The sequence below is a fragment of the Amblyomma maculatum genome, chromosome 5, assembly GCF_055883805.1.
Source record: "Amblyomma maculatum isolate TAMU_Amacu chromosome 5, ASM5588380v1, whole genome shotgun sequence".
In the NCBI taxonomy this organism is placed as follows: domain Eukaryota; kingdom Metazoa; phylum Arthropoda; class Arachnida; order Ixodida; family Ixodidae; genus Amblyomma; species Amblyomma maculatum.
Genome location: NC_139348.1, coordinates 25,370,395 through 25,381,360, shown reverse-complemented (window position 1 = coordinate 25,381,360; position 10,966 = coordinate 25,370,395). Strand labels below are relative to the sequence as shown.

The 10,966-nt window shown below is 47.5% G+C and overlaps 1 pseudogene; it reads left to right on the top strand.

The window, feature by feature from the left end:
• Positions 1-2,941: 2,941 nt before the first annotated feature.
• On the top strand, positions 2,942-4,153 carry LOC146187880 (uncharacterized; annotated as a pseudogene).
• Positions 4,154-10,966: the final 6,813 nt, after the last annotated feature.

Genomic DNA, 10,966 nt, shown 5'->3' with positions numbered 1-10,966 from the left:
AGAAATGGACATGGGCAGGACATGTAGTGCGAAGAGAGGATAACCGATGGTCGCTGAGGGTAACAAACTGGATTCCAAGGGAAGGAAAGCGTAGCAGGGGGCGGCAGAAAGTTAGGTGGGCGGATGAGATTAAGAAGTTCGCAGGGGTCAAGTGGATGCAGATAGCACAGAACCGGGTTAAGTGGAGAAATATGGGAGAGGCCTTCGCCCTGCAGTGGGTATGATCAGGCAGATGATGATGATGAGCCAGCGACATATCTGTGGCCTTCCGCAACATCAGAGCGGTGGAAACCCTAACGAAACAACAGCTACTCGAGAAGGACTTCGTTCAGGAAGCGGTAGAACATGACATGGCTTTTATGCATGGCATACCCAATACCGTGCAGTACTGGGCCACGCGCAAGAAAGACCTCTTTGCCATGATCCGCCAACTGGGTAAGCCTACGGCGTTCCTCACACTGTCTGCCTCGGAATTGCACTGGACCGAGTTGTTAGTGTTGCTTCAGCGACTTCGTCTACAACCTGATGAGTCTGCAGTTGCCGTAGAGGAAATGAACAGCATTTATCGTGCCCAGCTAGTAAATGACGATCCCGTAGTCTGTGCCATCTACATATCCCCCTTCAGACCATACGTAGTGGTCTCACTACTTTAAACGCATCGAATTCTTCGCATGCGCACATTCTTCTCTGGCTTGATAATACCCCCGATGAGGAACTCTCCATGCACATGCCCCGAACTCTGGAAATGGCCACTACTCTGCTTTCGCTGGACACCACGTACTTGAATCGGGAGCGCACGCAGGTGCACCAACACACCCACACCTGCTACAAGCGCAACAGCACCAAGTGCCGCTTTAACGTCCCTTTCATGCCCATTGATGAACCCTTGGTCGTAGTGCCTTTCCCGAGTGTGGAGAGTGAGGCGCAGAAGAAACACATCGAGATGCTCCAAATCAAGTACCAAGCCATGCACCAGGCTTTGGAAACGACCAACTATGATTCACTACAGCAGTTCTGGGAACATCACGGCATCACGGACAGGGAGCAGTACATTTCGGTTCTCCGAACAGGTACACCTCGTCCCACCGTCATGCTACCCCGTACCGTGCAGCAAAAGCAGGTTAATTACTTTACCCATGGGTGGCGTCCGTTCTAGATTCAAACATGGATCTTTAGATCGTGCTCGACACGTACGCGTGTGCTGCCTACGTGGTAGAGTATGTAAATAAGGCCAATCGAGGTATGTCCAATCTGAACCGTGCGGTTGCAAGAAATTGTCAAGGATAAGGGGGACATGGATTAAACGCAGACACTGAGACACTTGGGCGTGAAGATGCTCAATGCGATCGAGCTCTCAGCACAGGAGGCCACCTGGTGTTTGCTCAAGCAGGAAATGTCGCAGGCCAGTCGCAAAATTGTCTTTGTAAACACTGCCTGGCCTGAGGAAAGGACGCGCATCCGGAAGTCAAACGCTCAAATGGAGGAGGAACGCTTGGACGAATCTAGCACGGACGTTTGGAAAAGGACTATGATCGAGCGCTACGAAGACCGCGCGCCTGAATTGGAAGCCGTCACTCTGGCAGAGTTCGCTACAGACTAAAACATCTACACCTGCAAGAAGAGAGTTCACCGAGTGATACTTCGCTACCGCGGTTACTCCATCGACGATCCAGTTAACTTCAAGAGAGAACATGTCCTACTCTTCTTTCCGTTTCGTAAGGAGGTGGACATCTTAGACCAAAATTGTTTCGAGCGGCTATACGAGGAAAACACTGACGTCATTCGGGAGCACAAATCACGCTACCAGAGTGATGTAAATATTGAAGACCTCCGTGCTGTTTGTAATTCTCTGATACGACCCAATAACGAGGAACGGGAGACGGCTTCTGAGATTTCCGACGTGACCGTGCACCCGGCAGCCATGGAGAACGACGACTCTGATCTCCTAGACATTGGTGCAGTCGAGTCCAATGCCCCGTTTAAACAATGCCCCGCCGTGTGCACGCGCCAAGACGTCATGAGCAGAGATCAGTACCTGGACACCATGCGGAAGACAAATGATGAGCAGTACGAGATCGTCCGAGAAGTCCTACACCGACTGACAACTCCGGACTCTCCACAACTGCAAATATTCTTCACGGGAGTGGCTGGATGCGGCAAAACATTTGTACTGCGCCTGATCATGGACCTCTACAACAGGTACTGTAACCCTGCTGGCCCATACAATCTAAACGCATATGTGGCTTGCGCTACAACAGGAAAGGCGGCGGTGGCACTAGGCGGAGTACCTGTGCACGCAGCGGACAGCGGACTCAGGGACAACGAGTTGAACACCTTCCGCTATGCTTTCAGGAATGTCAGATGCCTGATTATCGACGAAGTTAGCATGATGTCTGCTGATATACTTCACAGAATCGACTCGCGGCTCCGCTCCATCACCTGCAAATATCTGCAGCCCTTCGGAGGGTTGGACGTCATTCTCTGTGGGGACCTGCGTCAGCTTCCCCCCGTTCGTGCAGCTGAGGTGTTCAAGCGCGTCAAAACAGACGACGTGTTTAACACAGAAATCGCGTGGCACCACCTCGCCTACTTCGCACTCATTAAAGTGGTACGACAAAACAATCTCAGGTTCTCCACGTTGCTTTCCAAAATTGGAGATGGTGTCGAATTAGACCCCGATGAAACCGCACTTATCGAGAGTCGGTTCGTTCCACAGCAGGAAGCAGAAGCTTCTTGCCCCGGTGGCATACGCTTGTTCTACTCCAACAAGAAATCTGATTACTACAACACAACAAAGGCCATAGTAGCACAGGATAATTCTGTACCATGCACGGCACAGGATACAATCGTTGGGTGTAGGTCTGTGCAAGAGCAAACAGAGGCCATGCGTAAGGTCGAAACGTTACCCAAGGCCGAAATAGGAAATTTGCCAGCAAATATAATGCTGTGCGTTGGCAAGCCTTACATGATCACCCTCAACGTGGATGTTTCCGATGGCCTTGTTAATGGATCGGTGGGAACACTGAAATGCATCGAAAACGACACCCATGGGAAACCGCTACGCATATGGTTGCAGTTCGGGGAGCTTGGCTCCAAACTTGCGATCGGAACCGTAGCGGCCGCAAAATCCCACCAGTTACGCAAGCTCAACAGAAACATTCAACCCAACTGGATACCGATTGAAAGGCGTACCGTCACCTGCGTTATCGACAAGAAGACGAAGTTATCGGTAAGAAGATGCCAGCTTCCCGTTGTGCAGGCGAGCGCCATTACTATTCATAAATCCCAGGGTGGCACATATGATGAAGTCGTGTACTCCTACGCCAAGAATCATCCACAGAAGTTGGTATACGTGGCACTGATTCGCGCTACAGACATCAACGGACTCTACCTGACCAATGTTGACAACGACTTCACATTCTACCACGGAAAGGCCAATCCGGACAGAAAGCTAGCCGATGAATTTCGTCGGTTGCAGTCCCACAAACTTGACACCATCACCGCCAAGTTCCTCGCCATGACTGAACAGCCGCACTACTTATTGATCTCCACTCTTAACGTACGCTCCCTTGCCGCACATGCCAAGGACGTACACCACGATCACATTCTGCGCCATTCTTCTGTACTTTGCTTTGCTGCAACCTGGATGGATCCCGAAGAGCCTCTCGAAATCGTAGATTTCCTATACTGCTGTGGTGCTCGCAGAGACCACAACAGAGTGGCGGGAGTCGCTATCTACTTGCGCACAGGTCTCTCTGCAATACCAGTCGAAATGTTTGGCACGTCACATGAAGTTGGCGAACTGTGCGCCGCAAAGTTGCTTGCTGGTAGTAGCTGCCTACTTCGCCCCTACGGCACTCACGAAAGACGTCGTGCACTTCCTGCAACTCGCATTAACCGTCCATCGATCCACACCGATGTTAGTAGTGGGGGACTTTAATGTTGACAAAAGGCAAACAGGAATTTCTTCACACTTATGCGGGAGAACATCCCGTTCCTCTCGCTCGTAACGCGTCCCACGGCTGTGACAACCTCGTGAGGCACTTGTATAGATCTCGTCTTTGAGAATCAAGCATTGGTGTACCAAGTCGAACATATATCAGTCTATTTCTCCGACCACAAAGCTTCCTTCGTGACTGTCAAGAACTGTTAGTGCAGTCTTTGTTAAAGGAATACGTGTGAAAAATAAAAAAAAAGTTATGTGATAGCGCATACATGTGTTGCTCGATTTCTTTGCCTCAATCTATCGAAAAGGTGAAACAGCTTATTTGCTGGGCTCAAATTTCGCATTAGGAAGTAACGTAATCGTCGGTAATTTTTTAAATCGAGGTCCTCTGCGGATGTTGTTAGTAGTTGGAAAAATCTGACTGAAAGCAGTAAAGGCTACGAACCTGCAGTAAACAGCTTGGTGAAAGTGTTTGTCACGAAAATAACTTGCTGAAGAGTGTTTTCCATTAGTGCTTACCAGCGATGACAAGAGCGACGAGCGGTAGCCATGTGATCTAGTGTTGTTTCTTTGGAACTGCAAGAGGAAAATGAAGGCTACACTATTGCTTCTGCCGATAGATGGAAGCTGACAGTATCAGTAAAGCAGGTAGCAACCGCTATGCAAGAGCTCGGCGACTGCAGTGCGGGAAACGAGATCCGACGCACGACCCTCCACCACTGACTTGTCGTGCAAGTCACAGCGACACGCTGCTGTGCTTCGCAACCAGTTGACTTCAGGCACATTGGGCTCGGTTCTCCATATTGCGATTGACGCTGCTGCTGCTGCTCCATTCCGTTCATGTTGAGTTGCTGATGTTGTTCTGTGTGAGGTACAGAAACCGACGTTTACGCTCCGTTTTAGTTTGTTCAAGAGAAAGAAAGCACTTTTTTTCTTTTTTTTTTTTTACTGTCACCGAGGCGAGAACGAGTTTGGTCTACCAGACCTCAGTTTAGAGGCGATAAAGGTAGACCTGAGCAGGGATGTCTAGTATGTTGCATTTCACGCAGCGGTAAGAGTGATGGTGTTGGTCGCACATTGTTGCAAGGCCTCTCTGACGGTGTCATAGTTTCTGTTCGTGCTAGACGGTGCCCACTCTGTCGGCAGGAAAAGCAAGCGTATCATGCATGTGATGCCGCAAGCGAGCTGGAAATCGGCTCAATTTCTGCGATCGCACTATAACAACTAGCTTTCAAGTGGCTTTATATCCATCAAAGAGTTCTTAGTGTTTCAAAATATGTTCATTTTACACACATCACGCATTCTCTTTCAATATTGTGTGAATTATGTACAAGCCTTTTCTATTAAAATATCAGTTTGAACAGAAGATGAGTTTTTTTGGTTATTTGTTGAAAAGACTTACAAACTAAATGCCAATGACAAAATTAGCTGTGCAAAATGTGTATATCAGACATTTATGGCGTAGTCATTTATTGGATGCTTATAGTTTAGCTTCCTCTACTGTCTTCAAGCTGTTTAGCATTCTTCTTGACAGTGTTGCACGTTTTATTAGTGCACAATAACCTTTATTCACACATAGCCCCAGCAATGCATTTGTTATATTGCAGATATTTTATTGCCACTAAGATTTTTGTCATGCAGCAGTCATTCTGGACACTGAAGCCAAGTAAAGTGCACTATACTCCTAGCAGCTGCTACAGCAGAGAGCAAGACGTCTAATAGTCTACCATCCAGCTGGCTTTGTTATATCTGATATATAAGCATTTTGTATACTGCACCATGCATACAGTACCTATTTGTAAAGGTAGCTTCAATATGCAATGGAATGGCTTCTTTGGGCCTAGTAATTTATTCTCGAATGTACATGTCAATGTTGTATGGTCAATGTATATCAGGGTACATGTGCTTCTCTATATGCTGCCTCTTTTGCAGTAAAAGCACTCAAGTGAAATGCTGCTGCCAAGAAATAAGTGTTTCTACTGAATATAAGTGGCAGTAAAAAGATCTTTGTTGGTGGTATTTTCTGATTACAATCAGCATCATGAACATTTACTGCCTTGCTGTAATACTGCACTTTTCAGTTTAAGCATGTTTACACCACAGTGACCACAGCCAACTGTACCAGGCTGCAAGACGGTAGCAGAGAAGGAACAGCGAGCTGGGACTGGGATGGCTTGGCGCTGGTGTAATCAGCCATGACTTCAGTGGGTAGTTGCTGTCTCATGGGCAACCAAAATATGACATCCACTTAGGCCCATCTTTTGCTAATCTCAACAGCTTTTGAGCATGCTTTAGCACTCAATTGAAGATCCATACTAAGTAACCACAGCCAGAATCGTAAATATTCGCAGGAATGCTTACAACGTGTGTCAATGCTGTTTAGGCAAGCATCATTGTAAGGACAGCCTTGTAACTTGGTAGTGATGGTTACCTGCATAACAGAAGCACCCCGGTTTCTCGGGCAGCAAATAAATTTAAACACTATAAATATTTGTCTCCTATTGCTTTTGCCATGAACAAAATTTCACTGCAACATGCATTCTTTGGCATATAGCTCGTCTCAGCATATTCAGGAAATGTATCTCTTGCCGAAGCCGAAATCTAAGTGTCTCTCCCTGCAAGGCTTGTTTTCAAAAAAAAAAGTCTTGTCCTCAGAAAAGACTCCCGGTCTTTGCAGAAATGAAAAGAAGCGTTTTTACGGCGCACCCACTTTCAAGCCGAGAATGTGTCGCAGGCAGGGAGCGTGACAAATGGCCCGAAACCAGTCATTGAGGAGCAAGGCGCGCTTCACAATCAATAGTCCCTTCATCCTGTACTTTATACGTAAAGTGCAGGTGTACAGAACCCTTTCGACAATCCTCGCTAGGCCATTTGAAGACAACTGTTGAAAAACAATGCACGAGTGGGAATGAGACCTTTTGGTTGGAAAAAAAGCCTTGCAGAGAAGCCGACTTACAACAAGTGGTATTGCACACATCAATGCATATGATCAAGATTGTTCGATGACCAACACGGGTTTTTAGAGCTTAACCAGGAAAAAGACGGAGGTTTTCAGCAGACCTTCGATCACCTTTCGGTGCACAGGAGTACCGCTATCAAACATTATGGTGTCGCAGCGCTGGCAGACAACGACAAGACTAGGCACACACACAACTGCGCTGAAAACTTTAGTTTGGACGCTTTTGATCCGCGCATATATAAATGACAGAAGGATGAAATGAAAAGAAGCAGGCGTTTTTACGACGCATTCACAAACGCTAGAGGAACGCGTCGTGGAGGAGGCGTTGATCCGCCGGGGCAGCCAGGGTCACGAAATGCGCGTGTTCGCGTCGCAGATCTGAGATAAAGCAGGCACAATACAAGTTTACTATGACCTTCAGTACTCTTCGGCAAACACACGCAGTCAATAACAAAATCTACTCACTATTGTCATGTTCACAAATCCTTGACGGCAATCAGCGTTCCGCCCGATGGCTTCCGCTACCGACGCACTGTGTGATGCAAACGATCTTACATTCCCTACGTGGTACGTTGGAAGCACGGTATAATCGTGGTTGGAAGCCTCCGGTAGCAAAAAAAATGCGATGCGCTTGCCGCCGCGGTGACGACGCACTCGCCCGCAAGCCGCCGTTCATCGATGTTCGTCGGCAATCGTCGCGCAGTCACTACACTTTCTGCTTGTTCCCGAGTTGAGCCGGAGTAACATGTCCGGCAAACGCGTCCTTGTGCTTCATTCTTCGCTGTGGATCGCCGATACGAGAAGCGGCGCATCGCAATTTATGCGGCCGTCATTTTCACTCTCAAACGTTTGAGATTGCTTATGTCGCTCTCAAAAAAAACGCTCTCAATTGGCGGCCATATTTAGGTGCTCAACGTCATCGTTTCTTTTGTGTTCATGACGTCTCATGACGTCCACTGGTGATGCAGAAATCAATCAGGCCGCCGGTCAGAACTGACCAATAGGACATAGGCCTTTGAGAGCGATCCGTTTGAGAGCGGTGCGTAATCCGGCCGCAGGTATAAGTATCACCGAGCAATAAAGCAGGGGCCGGATTACGCGCGGCTCTCAAAATCTCTCTCAAGTGTGAGAGCATTACGCCAAAATGACGAGGCCCAGACATGTGAAGTGTGACCACGTCGGGGAATTAGCCAATTACAAGCAAGGCTAGAGTGTTTAATAGCAGAGCCCCACCCCGGAAGTTTTTATTTGCAAGATAAGGTGCCGTGTGCAAAGAGTTTTTGTGGAAACGCAGCAAACAAAATTATATATGTTGTTTTTACCTAAGCAATATTGTTTGAAGCTAAAAAAGGCAAATAAAATAGAAGCATTTTCGGCATTACAACAAATGTGCTCCTATATAACTATTTTTGCCACGATAGTCCGCTGACGACAGCGAGGCGTGAACATGGTGGCCTGCAAAGAAACAGCTGATTTCCTGGCTAAATGCTGCTTTTTACGCGTCGCCTAAAATCGAGGTATGTGCGGATGTCGTTAGTAACCGGAAAAATCTGACTAAAAGCAGTGAAGGTTACGAATGTGCTGTGAACAGCTTGGTGAAAGTATTTGTCAAGAAAATCGACTAAGTCGATTTGCTGAAGAGAGTAAGTTTTTTCCATGAGTGCTTACCAGCGATGAAAAGAGCGATGAGCGGGAGCCATGCGATGTGATACTCTGTTTCTTTAGAAAATACAAGAGGAAAATGAAGGCTACACTATTACATCTGCCGACAGATGGAAGCTAGCAGTATCAGTGAAGCAGGCAGCAGCTGCTATGCAAGAGCTCGTGACTACAGTACAGGGAACGAGATCTGACGCATGGCCCCCCACCATTGACTTCTCGTGCAAACCACGGTGATTAGCTGTATTCGCAACCAGTTGACGTAATTCGAGCGCATTGGGCTCGGTTCTAGATATTCCGATTGATGCCGATACTGCTCCATTCCGTTCATGTTCAGTTGCTGATGTTGTTAAGACTGTGTAAGATACAGACTGTGATATTCATGCTTCGTTAGGTTTGTTCAAGAGAAAAACAAAGCTTTATTTCGAAATTTTCATCTTAACTTTATTTAGATTATTTTTTTACCGTTACCGAGAAGAGAACGAGTTTGTTTTACCAGACCTCAGTTTAGAGGCGATTAAGATAGGCCTCAAGAGGGATGTCTTGCAGGTTTCTTTGCGCGCAGCAGGAAGAGTGATGGTATTGGTAGCACATTGTTGGAAGGCCTCTGCCGGTGTCATTGTGCTTGTTCGTTTTGGATGGTATCCACTCCGTCGGCGAGAAAGGCAAGCGTATTATGCATGCTGATGTGCGATACTGCAGGCGAGCTGGTAAATCGGCTCAATTTCCGCGATCGCAATATGAAAAAAGGCCCAACAAAGAGGTGTGTAGATATCTCGAAATTGGAGAATGTGTGCCAGTTTTCAAGTGTCTTTATATCCGTCAAGGAGTCTCTGTAGTGTTCCAAAATATGTTCATTTTATACACATTCCTCATTCTCTTTCAATATTTTGTGCATTATGTACAACCTTCTCTATTAAAGGGTCAGTCTGAACAGAAGATCAATTGCTTTGGTTATTTGTTGAAAATGACTTGGAAAATAAAGAAAAAAAGGGCAGTGTAAAGGTTTACCTATCCAATGCTTATGGCGTAATCATTTTTTGGATGCTTATAGTTTAGCTGCCTCTGCTGTCCTCATTCTCCTTGACAGTGTTGCACGTTTTATTCGTGTAAAATAACACTTATTCACACATCTCCCTAGCAATGCATTTTGGTAATGCTTACATTTATTTTATTGTCGCTAAGATTTTTGTCATTCAGCAGCCATTCTGGGCACTGAAGCCTAGTAAAGCCTACTAGTAGCTGGGCGACGCGGTCAAGAGTCAAATCCCCCGCAACAGCCAATGCGGCGGGTAGACTGCGGCAAGAGTTGGAGCTGCCTCAACAGTGCGCCATTCGAGTCGGCGTTGCTTTTTCCCAGGAGCTGCCGCATGCTAGTGAGTAGCTGGGAGGAGCGGCGGTCTCCAAGCTCTTCGTAGGTGAGCAGCTGCTGGAGTCGCGTACTCTCGGACCCCGTGGTGCGGTCCAGAAGGCCTTGCTTTAGTCGCTGGTACGGGGCATCGCCCAAATGTCCAGCGATAATATCCGCCACCTCTTGAGCCACTTCAGAAGGCAGGTTGGAAAGTAAATGACGAAACCGAGATGTCTCCGAGGTGATGTGGTGCAGATGGAAGATGGCTTCCACTTGGGCGAACCAGATCTGCGGACACTTGGGCCAGAATGTTGGTAGGCGGAGCTGGAGAGCTGCGACGTCCCGTTGGCGCAAGGTAGCGTCAGGCGGAAGGTCGCCTGAGGGCGGTAGGTTGCTGGGGTCTGTCATTTCTTAAGCCGGAGTCACCACTGTTGCGAATTTGCAGGGCCGCAGCGGGTCACCAGAGCAAGACGACCAGCGTGGCAGGCTTCTCATTCTGAACAGCCCGTGCCGTGCTTGCGCTCCGAGCACGCACTGTACATCTTTATTTTCCTCTCATCTGATCTTAGCGCCTCTGCTTTATAGCGTCGGCGGGCGCTATAACACAATTCCCCCAGCAGCTGCTGCAGCACAGATCAAGACATCTAATATACCATCCAGCTGGCTGGTTATATCTGATGTATAAATATTTGGATACTGCACCATGCATACAGTATCTATTTACATAGGTAGCTTCAATAGGAAAGTGAACGGCTTCCTTGGGCCTAATAATTTGTTATCCAATATACATGTCAATGTACAGTCGTGAGCAAATGTAGAATGCAACACTTAGCCGGTGGCAGAGTTTGTCAAAACTGCATTTAAACACCATCAAACGGCAGTCATAGGGACAGCGCCAAGGACACGTACATTCCGATAACATGAGGCATCGCTATGATGGTCTCAGTTAAACAAAACGGGGCGAAGGCTTGGGGAATAGATGGACTTCCCTGTACAGCAGGTGTTCTTGCTGTCTCTTCTGCTGCCTTCACTGGTACCGAGTGGTGTTGGT